This window comes from Botryllus schlosseri, chromosome 5, assembly GCF_051294905.1.
Source record: "Botryllus schlosseri isolate E-star chromosome 5, Bs_hap1, whole genome shotgun sequence".
NCBI lineage: Eukaryota > Metazoa > Chordata > Ascidiacea > Stolidobranchia > Styelidae > Botryllus > Botryllus schlosseri.
This window is the reverse complement of record NC_137240.1, coordinates 15467215-15485248: the sequence shown is the minus strand read 5'-3', so window position 1 is coordinate 15485248 and position 18034 is coordinate 15467215. Positions and strand designations below refer to the sequence as shown.

The window sequence follows — 18034 nt, the reverse complement described above, 5'->3', positions numbered from 1 at the left end:
TCATAGGTTATTAATATCAAACGAAACCACAAAATGTGCAGTATCCATCGGAATCGGTGCCAATAAGCAAAAAAAGAAAGAAAAGCCTAACAAACACGCTCAACAGCTGATTGTTACAGCTGTTGAATAGACTTAAATCGTTTGCACTGTAACAGTACTTCCAAACTTAGGTCAGCTAAGTTTCTCCTAAATTCATTTCTCGCCCAGCGAATCTGGGAAATATCGGCTCCAACAGTTGAGGGAAAGAATTTTGCCAGTCATCCACAAAAGGTTTTCAGAGCTTCAAAATCTTTGGAGGGCCGAACCGGCTTCCATGCATCATGAAAAGAGATCACTTCGCTAGTGCCAACGATCTCATCGCGGAAAGAATTTTCTTCCCGATCCTTTTCCAGGAGTTTCCTGTGTTGTCTCTCAACACATTCTATTTAGTAGCCTGACTATCATTTCTCCTTCAGTCTACCGATATATTTTCGGAGGACTTTTGTCACATCAGGTGGCATTAATATTACCAACTCGCATGGACGAGTCCTGGGAAGGTTAGCTTGTTTACGAACATTGACGCAACAAGACTGTCTGGCAAGACGAGACTATGCAGCTCAGAAATAGCCAGACAGTTTGTTGCGTCACAATGATCAACTCGATCACAATGCAAAAATCGTGTTTGATTTTGGGGTTCCAGTTCCATGAGCAGAATATAATTTATATTTTAATAATCAGTACTGCGGCAGCTTCTGATTTCAAATCATCAAATTTAGCGCTCGACAAGCCGGTCAAAAATGGTCGTAAAATTGCCTTTGGACAAATGGAAAATATGACGTAAACCAAATGCAGACAGCCGTTGAATCTCGCTGTGCTAACATCATTTAGGACACCATGCTTTCACCCCTAATGGGTGGGCTGGACCCAGATTAAGAAACCTGCCTTTCACAAACGCTCTTCTCGCTTGTAACGCGGTCCTGTTAACACAACACCATGAACGAAATACACTATTTGACAGGCCGTGTTATTTTTGGCATATGCCAAAAATTGCTTATTTTTGGCATTTTCAAATTTTTATTTTTGGCACTTTTGGCATCTGGCTCCTGAAATGCCAAAAATAACACGGCCTGCGTATAACTGAAGAAAGTCTCAAATTTTGTATGAAAAACAATATTATCAACCAGACAACAAAGCCATCAGGAATACCATGCAACACCAAAGATACATTAACTGTAAAAAGCTGTTGTCTATGTCTGTTGGAAATCTAAATGGTAATTGTCTTAAGCTGCCAAAAATATCACAGGCCTCTCAGTGCAATACAATTAAAATATATAACTTGCAAAAGATCTATGTAACTCAAGTTTCGCATACTCATTTACTCAAATAAGGCAACCAGCATGATTAGTACGGGTTTTTACAGAGAAAATAGGTGCAAACGACGAATATAATGTAGTGATTTCGAATTTGCACTATCATGACGTCACGAATTTGTAATTGTGACGTAGTAATTGATTGACATGTATGGCTCTTTGGGAGTTAAAATGCAAAATATAGGGTCAATATGGCTCTTCGAACGAAAAAGGCTCCCGACCACTGCTGTATAGTATTACACTTGAGGAAACATCGTGCCATATTGCTCATTAACCTGTGCGTCAACCTGTAGCCTACTGACCCACAAACCTGCCTTTGTGACAGCTAGCCATCGGCTCATTGTAATTCGGATCTGGTACACCCCTGTACACCCCATCTGAGTGGTACACCCTTTGCAAATTCTGGTACACCCTAGGGTGTACGACAACCCCGGTTGAAGAGCACTGGCATATACTACTGTAATATTAAAAATGAATTACTTTTCATGGATGAGACTGTATTTTGGACAGGAGTGCAGAACAGATTTTAAATCCTCGCCATCCAAGCATTAGTAGACATTCTTGTACAAAATCCAACTATACTTTTTTGGCCGAAAAGGGTTTCAGTAAAATAGTTGAAATCAAAACGAGCGAAAAAAGTTGCCTTTTTAATGAGACACTTACTAGTTTAAGCTACATAGTAGCCAATTTTTTGTGCATCTGAACAAAATGTTGGTAAGTCTTCATCTTCTTTTTGTATAACAACTTCCGGTTAGTTTGTGCGAATGAAATTTATGTTACAAAAAAAAGTGCGGATGGAGCTGAAAAAGGTTGAAAATCACTGGTATAGCTCATCGCTATATCAAATATACCGGGCCTGATTTGTGGAACAGTATCTCGCCAGCTATCCGACAGTCATCGAGCATGTTCACATTCATGTCTAAACACACACAATTTCTATTGAATGAATAATATTTAATTAATAATGTTAATCCCCTGGTCCTACGGACCACGACCTGACATATCGGTCTCGCATTCCGACACGTCCCACATATAGACTCTTTGATTATTTATTGAAAATCATGGAATCATAAAATTTTCTACTGCAATAACTTCGCTTCTAGTGGTTGGAATTGAGCCAAATTTGGTATACATCATTTCAACTGACAGCCTAACAATTTCATGGGGTCGGCAGAAAAATTTTGAAATTTGATTTTTTGTTTTTCAATGATAAATTCAAAACTTTCTACTGCACGAATCTTGCTTCTACCCGTTGGAATGGGGCCGAAGTTGGTGTGCAGCGTGTTTTAACCAACCTAACAATTTTATCATGTAGCCAGTGAAATCTGAAGGAAAAAATATTTGTTGGACAGTCCTATTGATCAGGCATACGCAATACATTCGAAGTATCATACAGCTGTAGTATTATAAAGTGGGTGGATGGAGAGATCACTAGCTCAGTCAGTAACCTATATGAATTCTTGATTGTATCAAACAAGCTATGGCTTCGTGCAATTACAGCGAGCAAACAAGGAGTGAAGTTGAGCAGGCATACACAATACATTCGAAATATCATAACCTCTCCTGGTATACAGCAGTATTATAGTATTATAAAGTGGGTCATTCGGGACTCAAGTTGGAAAAATGAAACATGACCTTTTTTCGTCAACACAAGAGGATTTCCCGTAAAAATTTCAGAACCAGCAGTTTTCAAATCCGGTAATCTAACTTCTGTGATTTGTAAAAAGTGTCTTCCTTTCCGGATCCCAAAATACGGTAACGATAATTAACGGCCGCATTTCGATATTCGATAACATATGTAGCGTACGGCTGCATGGCAGCCGACAGTCGTTATGTACCACATGGCTATATTACTGGGGACTTTGCATCGCGGATAGTCCTTGCGGATAGTTCCCACGGAGCCATGGCGCAGAGGTGGCTGGAATCGGAAAACATGGCGCTCGACAATGGAGACTGACCTAGCGCAACGCGGGCTGTCGCTTGAAGACGCCCACGACCGCCTACGTTGGAGACGCTTAATACGACCCTAAAACTGATTATCTCGATGTTTTTTTGTTTCCTGTTTTCTTTTGCCCTTTTCATTTTATTTGATCTAATTGAAAAGTCGATATATATATGTATATAGTCCTTGCGATGTTTTATGCCATCTCTGTTTACTTGTGAAATCGTTGCGCATGAAAGTTTCTAATTGTAGAAGCAGGACGTCCTCACAGGCTTAAGCACCTAAATCCCGAGTGTGCTGTGAAAGTTGTTGGCTTTCGTTGTGAAGTCACGTGAGGGGCGACATTTTTTCTACTTTATGAATGAATCTCGTCAATAATATATTGTTAGTTGCACCTATTACTATCCAATATATTTCCGTTTCCAGCCCTCGTCATGAGATTTACAGGTAGATCTGATGGAGCGTCTTTGAAAATTATGGGCACATATTGAATGACAATGCATCTTTGGGTTGTGTTTAGTCACTTTTTTGCATTTTGTTATTGCTTGACCTCCCATCAACATTGTCGTTGAATTCTCAGAAAGCGGGAGCCAATTCGTAAATTCAAATTGCATGTTTTCGGCCGCCATAGCACACGCTAATATAATTATGTGTAGATGGCCGCATAATTATTGTTCAACGGATGCAGGTTGCCGACCACCCTGACCTAACTATAAATAATCAAACATAGGATCCGTCATTGATTTAGCAATCCGCTGATTTTTTTTGCAAATATATATGACTTTATTGGTGATTTTGTTATATTCCGAATGTATGCGAGGTTTGCTGATTTCGAGTAATCAAGCAGGCCGGCGAAACAAATGTTTTCAAACGGATTCTTAAAAAATCCTTGCGCGTTATGGGATCATCACCACGCATGAAGCAGATAAGAATTGGGTTTATGTATAGGGTTACCATCATTTGGAATCAGGAAAGGATGCCACTTTTTTAAAATTTTCAAACTTGAAATACTGGAGTAAAATCCGTAAAAAATTGGTAAATTTGTCCCGACTTTGTGGTTGGATGACAAAAAAAAAGTCTTCACTTTCGTTCGAACCACGAATTTCTTATTTAGCGTCATTTATGCCCAATTTCACTCGAATCTGTCCACTATCTTAGCTCTAAAAGCTGTAAAGGAGGACGAATTCCCAAAAAGGAGGACATTTTTAGGCATCCTCGGAGCCCATTTTCAAGAACCCGAAAAAGTAGGACAAATCCTCCAAAAGGAGGGCGTATGGTAACCCTAGTTTATGGAGGTAGGCCCTCCAAGTTCCAACGAGGACGAACAAACAGCTTTTGGTTGTTGTCAATAACATTGTGGGATTTCATACGAGATACAATGGATTAACCGTGATTAGCGAATCATCAGCATCGAACTGTAATATTTGTAGTGGTCACGAAGAAGGCTAATCAGCAGCGGTACATCCAGCGATCTGCCATTTCATCAATTTGTGGAAGGGGTTCGAAAACCATGCTTCCTCTCCAGATTAGTTTATGAGGCCGAGCTTACCATTATTTCAGAGAGAGAGAGAGAGAGAGAGAGAGAGAGGGGGAGAGAGAGAGAGCACTGTTTACAAATTAGTATCACAGTTGTCAAACTTACTTATTTTTAAACGTTGGATTTTGTAAAGTAGAAAGTAGTTCAGAGATATATTTACATCACTTTTATGGGAGAAATTGTCATACCAACCGGCCGAAACATCCCTATATCGCGGTTAGGGCTGGGCAAAATCGAGTACTTGAGTGATTCGATTCTGAATCACGTAATATGCTTCGAGTCGAGTCGAGTAATCGAGTATCACTCGTTATGACGTTATAATAAAATGTAATATGTCAAAGCTCAAATATGTACCTTTTATGCGATCTCAAAGAATATAATGCCTGTTATCCATCACATTAAAGATACTTTGGTATTTTTTTCGAGAATACCGATTTCATTGCACTTGGTGACAATGTTGTGGGACGATCATGACTTCGGAAATTTGCTATTCCAAGTAACTTTCGTAGCTTTGTACTACATGTTTCGTATGGTACGATACGGGCAATCAAGGTTTCAAGGCTCCAACAGTGGAAATTAGTTCCGAAACTATAATTCTCGTTAATAGATTAACTTTCAGTGGCGAGAAACGTATCATTTCAGTACTCGAAAATATCGACTTTTACTGCTCGACTCGAATCATTAAAATGAATACTCGATTCAGATTCGAGTACTCGAATCATTGTGCCCATGCAGCCCTAATCGCGGTAATGGGAAAGTGAAAGTATTTATATATTTGGTGTCATTTATTATTTTACGGTATACCCGCGAAGATACACGCCTATACAAGTCCGAAAATAGTAATCTGAAAATTAGCGGGCTAAAAGTATATCACCGCTCGACCAAATCTACTTTCTCTTGAGTACTACTCATAATTTCATTTCTACTTCCCCTTGAAGTAGTTTTACATGTCATGGAGATTTCTACTTCTATTTGTAATAGAAGCATACATCGTCACTTTTACTTCAACGCTGGCGACTGGAACCAACTCTGATCGTGACATGCAACTCTCTTCTGATTCTACTACTCGAATATCGTTACGAGTTACCCTAATCACATCGCTATTCTAGGGGTGGTGTGAATGTGAGGCTCACGTTCCTGTTCTGTGTGTGAACCAGGGCTGTGGAGTCGGTAAATTTTACCACCGACTCCGGCTCCGACTCCGACTCCACACATTTTCAATATACTGACTCCGACTCCGACTCCGACTCCTGAGTCTTTAAATGTACCGACTCCGACTCCGACTCCGACTCTTGGGTCTTTACACGTACCGACTCCGACTCCGACTCCCGACTCCGACTCCAGCACTATTACCAATTTACTTCGAAAATTATATGCCACATTGTCGGTTGAATGACTATCATACAACCATTAAACATATTCAAACATATCATTAACTGTGGCATGCTAAATTGTTTCATTGTGGCACAGCTCGAATTATCTACTATGCAATTAACATGAAATAAAGATTTGTTAAATATCCTTCCTTATTCAAGTTTTTATAACATGGACTCTCTAATATCCTGAAATGTATGAATCATTCAAATATGGCAGATATCCAATCCTGTATATTAAAAATGTAAATAAAAAATCCAAGTGTAGCTCTTGTGTATGAGTCAGCAACTAATGAAGAGATTGAACTTACTAATTTTGTCATTGTACACTATCCTGATTACAAGCACAAACACTCTTACTACTAATAATAGACATTGGTCATAAATGGAATTTAGTTACGTAGTCAAAGACCATAGCCTATGTCTAGTTTGTCTAGTCTACATGTACTTAATCAAGTATTCAAGGATTGGGACTTGCAGTCTTTCTTAATCATTTGTTCGACCCAAACAGCTAAGCTACACCACAAATATTTTTAATTTTGTCAATTGGGAAGCACTGCTTGGTCAAATTTACATCATTTTTACAATTTTACAAAACCAGCCGATGCATTGTCTCTGTCACAGTATCATGGTATAATTCGAAAAATTGCATCAATTTTGACTGCATCGCGAAAACGCATCTTGCCATTTTCTTCCCCTCTGCAACTGAGTTGTAACTTGCAAGTAATGTCTAATTTTATCTATATCAGGGGTGGGCATCTTTTTCGGTGAAAGGGACACCTGAGATTTGCGAACCATTTCGCGGGCAACTGGAATGTTGATAACCTTTTTTTAGTCGTCGATAGGAGCGAACCAAATTAGGTAACATTGCAAACAAGACTTATATTAATACGCTCTAAAATTGATAACAATATGTCATGATGTCATGCAACTGTGGAGTGCGCAATCAGGCCCTGCTCGCGCGAAGCGCGAAATTTTTTTGCAAGATAACGACTGAATTAGGCTATAGCTATATCAATAAATATCTCGCTAACATACATTGGGGGTCGCATCTGTATATTACTGGGCTCATTTGGCAAGGACAGGATTATTCGACGTTTAGACATAGCAAAATCGACGGTATCAGTGAACATGCCTCTATCATTTTGTGCAAATGTTTTGTCGACGATCTCGCTGCGAGTGCACAAGCGAAACCGTATCTCCTAATTGAGAATATAAATAGACTCAATTCTGTGAATTATATGTATTTATAATTTTCAGAAGGGACTCAAATACTGAATGCAAGAAATCTAGCGACAATGAATCATGCGAAGTACCGAGAAAAATTTCAAGTCAAATAAATCTGCTATGAAATATTCTACTTCATGGTCATATACGAAGATATGGGATAAATGTGGCTGACCCCTGGATACGTCAATGCGTCAGAACTGTTGTTTTAGTCATCATCTAATTTCGCGGTCATGCTAATCAAATTTTGGTTGACCTTGCAATTGTACCTGATGTCATAAATAATTTCGAGAATTACCTCGCAGGCCACACCTAACCTTCTCGTGTGCCAAATGTGGCCTGTGTGCCACAGGCTGGCCGCACCTGATCTGTATGCTTAATAATAACAGTGATTGGTGGTACATAAAAATTATATTGAAAATTCTTTGAAAGCAAATGTTTTCATGATAGAGAAGTTGGAGTCGGAGTCGGAGTCGAAGTCATAGTCATTCTCACAAACTCCGACTCCGACTCCAGTCAGTATTTTCCCACCGACTCCGACTCCGACTCCGACTCCGACTCCAGCTATTACAGTTTTCACGACTCCGACTCCGACTCCGACTCCATCAAGCGAAAATTACCCCGACTCCGACTCCGACTCCACCGACTCCGACTCCGACTCCACAGCCCTGGTGTGAACCTCAGAAATTTAGAGGTCCATGTTCACAAACGAACCTTGGAAGGTTCTGCAATGTGTACCTTTTTCATATATTATAATTTTTCACGTCATGATAACATCTTTGGTTGAAATTTATTGCATTTCAACTGCGGGCCACTCTGTGCATGGCGCTGGCAGAATAAAAATCAACGCTTAACGAGCATATGCAATTCACCTTGACAATCTCAAACATTATACTTGCTTTATTGCAAAAGTTTGCTCGAATATCCAGCTTTTCATTTGTGAATACTGGTGACTATATATGATGTGAGCTTGACCCGCAATCACACAACAACACGAACGAAATATGCTACATATGGGTAGTCAGCGAACGATGCTCATTCAACTAATCAATGAAATTAATATATCGTTGTCTGATGTGGAAAATCTAGCAGGCATATGGGTCCATCTTGATTTCATATGTTTATTGTATCATAAAAACCAAATCCGTTCGATTGGGGTGATGGCTACTGCTGTATAACTTGCTAATGGGGTAATATCGGCAGCAAGTATAGAACCCCGTTTACACTCTGCTCAATATCGACGTAGCAATTAACACTCTGACGCCGAATACAATGTCCGGTTTCGCCTAGACCAGTGGTTCCCAATATATATATATATATATCGCCCCCCAGAGGGCGATTTGTCGGTCCAGGGGGGCGAAAATAGCCAAGGGGGCGATAGGGGGGCGAAAACGGACGAAGGGGGCGAAAGGGGGGCGATGGGGCGTTGAAATTGCTATATTGGCGTCCATGACCGTAACTGCCACACCCAAATCCCCAATTGGGATGGGGGGCCCTAGCTCGAAAGGAGCCCACAATTTTTTCGTGAATTAACAATAATTATAGATATTATTTTGGAAATTTAGGCGACTTTTTCGAACAAATTTCGCGCTGCGCGCCATTTCGTGGTCACATATTTCTTGCTCATTGGATACCCTTCCTCCAAGAAATAATACGTATGAGTTATAGAAATGGGCATCTCGGCGTCAGCCATTATCACACCATGACATATAAGTTTCAGGCCATGTAACATGTGACTCCTAGAAGTGTGCCAGAACGAGAAAACCTTGGCGGAAAAGGACTGCCTTTATGCTGACCGACTTCGATATGCGATATCCATATATATTTAATTGTCCATAGGCGCCTAAATGTTCCTGTCCTGACAATCAGAAACCCACAAAAAATGCCATCTCGCAAAGAAAAATTAATTGCCAGTGCAGAAATACCAATTTGGAATCGTGTGCGTCTTTTAGTTTAGTACGTATGGGCGATGAATATATTTTGACATAGCGCAGACAGAGGCCACGAAATGTCATTACGTAACGAAGTCTTTATACCCACGGGTCTGCCCGAATATGTTTAATTATTATTTACGGGCCCTATATTTTCCAAGACACCTCACTCAGCTTCACCGGTAAATCTGAATACATGAGCAGAGAGAGGATAAAAAATTGACAGCAATATATATGCAATTCCCGATCGTATTGACCGATTCAATCATGAATGATCGAAATTTTTCGCGCTTCGCGCGAATTAAGCCGACTAGCCAAGAAGTCCAACAATTTGTGCTGAGAAGTAGCGGTAAAGAGGTATCGGGTGAGTTTGGTCTGAGGGGTGCAGAAGTTTGCTTTATCGCCCTATGGAGGGGGGGTCAAGACCAACGTATTGGAGGGGGGCTGACGAAGTGCTGTCACGGTCCTTTTGGAATCAAGTCGGACATGTTTGTTAGTCAACTCACCAAAATTTAGCTGGAAAAGTGTAATTTCGAGGCCGAGCCGAAAAGTTGACTTTTTTTCTTAGTCAACTCTCCGGTGATTTCAGTCTGTATGCCCATTTTTCGGTTCCCAATATTTGGGGGGCGATGATCGGTGTGGAGTTTGAAAAGGGGGCGATGAGTCGAAAAAGGTTGGGAACCACTGGCCTAGACCGTAAGACCTAAGCTTACATTTCCTTGCAAGTCCTCGTCGAAATTGTTGGCAAAGCGACGGAGGATATGGATTTTATGGGAATATTATATCATTTAATTTCCTCAGTTGATACATTTAGAGACGTTCAAAAAGTCAGTATGTATACTTCAGCATTGTGGCATTATGTGACCCTAGTCGTCGCTAGGTATCGTCTACATCAGTGGTTCCCAACCTTTTTATCCCAATTCCCCACTTCCGAATTATTCCGAGCCTTGATTCCCCACCTAAAATCTCTATATCCACATCCATCCTTTAAAAAGCTACCTTCAATAACATTTTGCAACAATTTGCTTCGTTAGTAGTATGCCTACGTGCTATTGGAGATTGTTAAGATCCCCGGAATTGATCAGCAAACGATAAAATCAGCACAACGGTAGGGTTACCATACCTCCTCTTTGGCCCAAATGTCCTCCTTTACAGCTTTTAGGAGTAAGATAGAGGGTAGATTCGAGTGAGAATGGGCATAAATGGGCATAAGCATCAATTTACATCCGTAAATGCCGAATAATACATGGGTCAAAAAAACTTCCTGGTGTTGACGAACTCATGCGTGCTATATAAATATAAGCCGCCCTAAACTATACTTTTGCACCCTACTAAAAGAACTTGAAATAACATAAATATGTAATTGCATTTGTAACGAGTCCGGTCAATTATCGAGTCCACGATCTCCGTTGAATACATGTTCACTGTTCAGCAACTGTACATCGTTTTTCAGCAGTGAGTCTATTCCCCACCAGAAATCCCGAAATTCCCCACCAGTGGGGAATTCCCCACCATTTGGGAACCACTGGTCTACATTAATATAGGGTAGGATTACCATACGTACTCTTTTAAGAGGATTTTCCCTCTTTTTTTACTTTGTTGAACGTGTTCTCGGAGGACGCCCAATAGTCCACTTATTTGAGATTTTGTCCTCTTTTTTGAGTATTTTGTTTAAATATAGGGTGAAATTCGAGTGAGATACTGTAAATCAGCACTGAAGTAACGCTCCGATGGCTATCCTTTTTTAGTCAACGAACCACAAAGTCGAGTAAAATTTACCATTTTTTACGAAATTTACTCCAGAATTGTAATTCGCAAAAATTTTGACATAGAGTCAATTTTTCACATTTCCAAAATATGGTAATCCTAATAGGGTAGAGTGGGGTATAACGCCCAGGCGAGTTAAGACGCCCACCATCAATATGCTTTTTTCTATACTATCTTTTTTACTTTTCATTCAGTGTTTATGCCTCCTATTTACATCGCCTATAGGCCAGGGGTTCTCAACTTCGCATATATGACGGGCCGCATTTTAACAGCAAATGACGCTGCGGGCCGCAGAACATTATTGTCATGTATTTGTGGGTTATTATTACATTTAGGCTACTGTACACTCGTATACCGGCATTTAGTACATTTTTGTGCATTCTAAAGAAATATTGGAGGGCGTTCGTAAGTTTGCAGTTGCTGTTTTTTTGGTGATGATATGTATCTTGCAGCGGCGCAAGTAAATCCCTTCATGGAGCGTGCACTGCATTCATAGCCAAGTCGGTATATCCCCACCTTCCAATCGTTCATCCAGAGAACAGAACACTATGTTCCAATGCGTGAGCGAGCAAGTATAAAATTACGATAACTTTTTCGTTACAGAGGCCATTATCCCTTTGAGCTCTCAGTGATATGAGAAGTCTAGCGTTTCGCGGTCATTTCTGAGACAACCAACCAACCCTTCTACTTTCCTTCAATGACTGGAGCCCTGCACCAATAGTTACAGAATCCAGCTCTCAAGTTGATGTTTTTCGCTGGTCCCCTTCCCGCGTTTGCCTTGCCAGCATTTCCTCTGTGAATGTGTCCACTCTGATAAAATTCACCCAGATAATTGGCTATGCACTGTATGCAAAGTCGGTGACTTCGTCCAACGCTAGGCTAAAGTATATTCTGCGCGGCAACGTATTAAAGAACATGTGATGAAAGAGCGACTGACATTGCTGCTACATTTCTGGTCACGGTTGAATCAGACAACTGTAGCTTAGAAATTTTTCCTTGTTGTCCTTATTGGTAAGTTCCGGAAACAGTGAATATTCGCACAGTATTATATATATTTTATTGAAATCACACCTCCTCTAGCAGATATCTTGGGTTTAGCGATTAACAAATGCCTATGTAACGTCGTGGGTAGGGCGGGGCAAAATCGAGTACCTGACTGATTCGATTCTGAATCACGTATTAAGCTTCGAGTATCACTCATTATGACGTCACAACATACTGCACTATATTCAAAGTTCAAATGTGTGCCCTCCAAGCCACCACAACGAGAATAACGCCTGTTATCCGTCACATTAAAGATACTTTGTTATTTTTCGACCCTACCGATGTCTTGCACTTCTTGACAATGTTGTGGGATGATCATGACTTCGGAAATGTGTTATTTCCAGTAACGTTCGTAGCTTGGTACTATGTCTCGTATGCTGCGACACGGCCAATCAAGGTTTCAAGGCTTCCTCAGTGGAAAATAGTATGGAAACTATAATTCTCGTTAGTAAATTAACTTTCAGTTGCGAGGAACGTATAATTTCAGTACTCGAAAAAATCGTCTTTCACTACTCGACTCGAATCATTAAAATTAATGCTCGATTCAGATTCCAGTACTCGAATCATTGTGCCCATCCCTAGTCGTGGGCAATTAAAAAATGCCTCGAAATATGGATTGCTGGGCTTTGTCACCTAGCTAGCGATGTTTTTTACAGATAAGGCGATATGTATAACTCCAGAAGAAACTTCCGTGGTATCATTTAAGCTTCTAGGCTTCCAACAATTGTTCTTAGGCAAATATGACACATCGGTTTTCTATCTATATCTGAGAAAGAAAATTTATTGTAACACGCAGAGTTACAAACCGAGTTTTCGCCGTTTAATTTCCCGCTTTTGTTCTTGTTTCTGTTCAAGCCATTCGCAGTGAGTCAAAAACCTTTAAAAGTGGACTAAGCAGCGGGATTCTCTTGAAACAGAGTCCACACGAATACCAATTCAAAAAACAACAATCTAAACTCGAGCGTATCAAGAAACATAGAAAACTTCAAAAATGAATATTCAAACGAAGCATATACCGTGCGATAAGAGAGCTAAGCAGCTAAATTAATATGTAACAATGCCGTGCCTGTAGTAATTTCGTTCATCTTCATATAATGAAAGATGTCGCGGGCCGCAAAGCATACGTGTGCGGGCCGCGGGTTGAGAACCCCTGGAGGCCAAGGTGGGTGCCTGATTCTATAGACTACTCTATAGACTACTGTGGTGTATTGAACTGATAAAAATTGCTAATAAGCCAATGATTATGATGATGATGATGACAGAACAAAGCGAGTGTTGAATGCGTCACAGTAGTATAGCAAATATCGCCTAATGTTCAGACGAAACTGTCACTTTGATTTCCAGGCCCGGATAAAGATTTGTAACGTTTTTTCGAGAATTTATGACTTTTACACATATTCTTACCAAAAGAGAGCCTTTTACAACCAAGTGAAATGTCGTATTTAGCGGATGCTACATAGAGTTTTCCGGCCCTTTGTGATTTCACTGCGCATAGTTGGATTTAAGCCACAGTCCGAACTCCGAAGGCGTCACGTCACGTCACGTCATGATGAGATTCACACCAGCATACCCCCTTTGCTCTGTCAGGGGGTTTGTCAACTTCAGATAGAGATAGTAACTTCATAAACATTAAAAATAAGGACATTTCTTAGAAAAATTATTCCAAGGCATCGCCCATGCAACAACATATGCGGGATGTAAAATTAATCTACTACAGCTATACACATCACAAATATGGGACCATGACATGCAATTTACTGCATTAATTCGCGTTTGTAGGGAACCATTGCGCCTTTCTCTCTTATATGCACTATAATTTTCCAGTTGTTGAGCGTGGAATACGTATCGAATCGAAATACAAAGCATGAATTTAATTACGCAACATGACGATTTAGCAACCAGACGGAGAACCGTTGTATCAATCGATAGATAGTTTTGAGATCGCCCTGGGGAATATGCGTTGTCTGAATGCGGGAGCATCGTTACAGCCACTTCGAGAAATCTGCTGCAGATTAAATACGAATTTAGATCAGCGTTCACGCATAGGCGGTCGGTGGTATTCTGTATATCTATATGTAGACTATCGACCTTTTTACAGCCAACACCCACATAATTGTTCGTTGAAAGTATCACAGGCGAATTCATGACTGCCGGTGATTGATCATATGGCTGATTAACGTAGTTCTCCGGTGATTCATGAAAAAGTAATGTTGAGTCTGGCAATCGCAATGTCCCGTTGGCAGGTTGGCAATACTCTGATCACAAGGGCGTAACCAAGCAGGCAAATTGGCTCTTCGGCGGCATATACGAGAGAGGCGCGCTCAACGCGAAAGAAGTGCTTACATCAGGCTCACAGCGATGCGATTCGAATGCTATTGTGTTACACGATTTTTTAGCTTTTACAGAAGAGGTTTGTTAGTCCTAAGAGCGATGCTTGGTGATTGAGCTTGATGATCTTTACAGCAATTAATTTAATGCGGCCTATCGGCTTTACTACGTTTGAAGAGGATCGCGATATTAGTATTCATTTGCCTATAGATTTTTATTCTAGATGACTTAATGAAGTCGAGGAATGTTTAAAATACAGTTGTTGGTGCAATGGAAAAACGCAGAGTCGTGTATTTCATTATACTGCTAATTTCCGAACACCCGCGTTTGAATCGGCACACCATCACATCCTATTGCCATCATCTCATTATATTGCAGCTAACCGTCGCATATATTAGGACGGTCGTTTTATTCGCGCTGTGCATGCCTCCAATGTTGTTTATCTTTCCTGCATTGCAAAGTCGATCGCACCCCCGGGCGAACGTGTTTCGTTAGTTTTTCGCGAATGTAAAGGTCGAAAACGTAAAGCTTTCTCGGTAAATAGCTGTTTAGTGCACAGATTATAGCGAATCGCCATATTAATATTGTCTGAGTTGAGGATACTTGAGCCAATCCTCGCGGGTGACGTACGATGATTACGCATTCTCATTTGACTCCGTTGGTATTTGGTAAATACCTTGACTATTTTCCCCAACGATAACCGAATATTCACACTTGCAGCGTCGCAGTAAACGTAACATTTTCGAGAATCGAACATTTTTCCGGAAACAGAACTGTACTGAAAAATGGGTGGGGTCTGCGGTTGTCTGGGTAAGAAAGAAGTAAAGGAAAGCACGCCCAAGGACAAGACGCCCGATGAGAACGGGGAGCAGCAAAATCAAACGGAAGAGACACCACAGAAGGAACAACAAGAAGAACAGCAACAGCAAGCCGATGCAGGGGACGCCGCCAACGAAAGCGATGCTAATCAAATTTCAACTGAAATTGTCAACGAAGCTGTAGTTCAAGCTAGCCAGCAAGAACCACCGCCAGAACCCACCGCCGAATAAACTACTAATAGACTCGAACCAAATAGAACTGATATCCCTTTCAATTACCCATGACGATTACGAAGACACTTTATTTACTACCCTTTTTTACTTGACGATAACTCATTACCACCATTCGACGGAATATTGGAGTAGCGGAGGCCTGCCCATCTTTCAAGGTAAGCATCGCTGTTTCTTAATCTAGATTGGTCGTCTACGGGTTGCCACTCGTTTGGAAAATTCGAGGCGTTTGCTTCACTGAAATAGATTACCGAACAAGGAAGGCGTGCGGCGTGCGTGCGTATGAGGATAACGTCACATTACAAGGCTTAGCGTGGAAAGCCAAGGCTCATCAAATATGATGTTTTGGCACCACGTATAAATTTGCGATATTGCAATATCCAGTCTCCGTGTTTGTGATAAAATATAATGTTTACGGTTGTCTCAGTCACTTACAGGATATTGTTTTGGTATACCATGACAGTGTCTCTTGACGTGTTTATCATAAAACGCTTTCGAAGATTCTACGGACCCCCTCACGAAATGTGAAGGATTTTAACAAAGTTATAGTGTTAATTGTTTCGAAAATCATATATCTTTGCGTACGGTATTTGATAATAGTAAGATCGCATATGGAAGATGAAGATTTTCAAAAATCAAAGGCCAAGTACGCCGTTCTGTCCCGGGTTAGACCAAAGACTTGCTTGTAAAACGTCCATGGCTTACCGGAGCTGACGAAATAATTCACTGCCTTCCTAATGCCTGCACTCTTAGCTAAGGGTGGAACACAAAACTTAACCTAATTCAGAATTATATCGCTGTCATAAATCTTACATTCTACGTGCACTGCACAGTGCACACCTTTCTATGTTTCTACATGGATGCATATAATTTGGATGTAAATGTTGTATTCGATAAGTCTGAGGTACGCTGAGGCACGTTGCCTGATGATCTACGGTAGAACAGAGTCCGTTATATCCGTATGTCTGTCTGTCTGTTTGCATAATACAGGGTAATTGCCAAGTTATGTATGGATCCTAGGATCATCAATTTAATAATGACGTGACATGTTGGCAGCCCACATACGCACAGCACGTATACAATCCACCCCTGTATTTTGGCAATGACATAGGTCAGCGCAACAAAGCTGACAGTTTTAGAAAACCTGCATTAGAGCAGAACGCACGTATATGCAGCGAGCAAGCTGGATTTGGTGTAGTGCATGGTGAAACCATCGTGTTATATTTCACGGCCAAGGTGGTCTATTACAATTACTCGCCCATATCGTGGTATGTGTCTGGCTTTATTTGTGGCCTGGTCGAGTGGATCCATTCCTTTCTGGTGAAAATGAGTGGATTTTTGAAAGAAGTATATATCGTCTCATGTCCACTTAGTATATGTCTTCGCGGACCCCTGGTTTCGAAACCCTGTATTATGGTGTGATTTCGATACCTGAAACGAATTCATTATCTTACACAGTCGCACGATCATTGCCAATGCTAAAAAGGTATCTCAACAGGTTTAATTCCAATCGATCTGTCGCGTCACCTTTAAAAAACGTTACGTTCGAATGCATCGCAGCATCTACAACGACAATTACAGTGTTTCGAGTCAAATGCTTCCGCGATAAACATGACAATTAGAGCATTCAAGCAAAAACCGCACAGTTATTTCGGACCGATTGATACGCGCGACGAAGCCCGCGGAATTGAATTAATATCAATCCCCAGTCTACGTGCCTATACGTGCGCAATACAACGAAGTCCAACATAGTCACAACAAGGTCGTGAAAACACTACGTCAAAATGCAACTGACTTTCTAGCAATTGTGTCATCTGAGAGTTGATGAGCGCAAACAATGCAGTGACTTTTGCATGAATGTGTATTTCAACGCCCTGTTGGAAATGACGTAATCTCTCATGAATTATTTAATAGGAAACGCACAGGATAGATCAATCTTAGTACAGCCGCCTCGCATTGTCAGCAGCAACACATGCCACCTCGTATTCGGTGCAGATTTCGTACACAAATCAGCTATCACTTGACAGTTGAAAATCACAGATATATACAAATTATACATACAATCTGTTATATATTGCGCTGCATGTAACCGTTCATACCTCATGTCAGATAATGGTTTTACGATGACATTTTCAACGCGTCAATTTAACACGGCGATGATACAAAACACTCTTCAAAAATTGTTTCAGTATTTCATAATTACATGTTTCGCACGATGGCGATAGGTTATGAATCTTATGATTGATAGTCATGCTATCCGAGCCACGCGATAGACACAGACTGTCGCAAATGAATTATGGGCACGCCGCACATACTGCTAACCGGTAGCGATTAGACTTTGAACGTTTGTAATCAGGTCCATCACTATCGTTACACTAACACCAACTCCTAGATAAAGCATGCATACAAGCTTCAAACTATAAGATATTTCTATAAGATTATTCTGCATGTGCCGATCTCAAATCTAATAATTGGCTATGGATGCGA

The 18034-nt window shown here is 40.7% G+C and overlaps 1 long non-coding RNA gene across 1 annotated transcript in view; it reads left to right on the top strand.

Annotated features, from left to right (window-relative positions):
• The window catches only part of LOC145439196 (uncharacterized), a 51793-nt gene that overhangs the window by 32288 nt on the left and 1471 nt on the right, over nucleotides 1-18034 (top strand). The window contains exon 2 of the long non-coding RNA XR_013915116.1: nucleotides 15219-15705. This is a non-coding gene — a long non-coding RNA (uncharacterized LOC145439196). The remainder of the gene's footprint in view (nucleotides 1-15218; nucleotides 15706-18034) is intronic.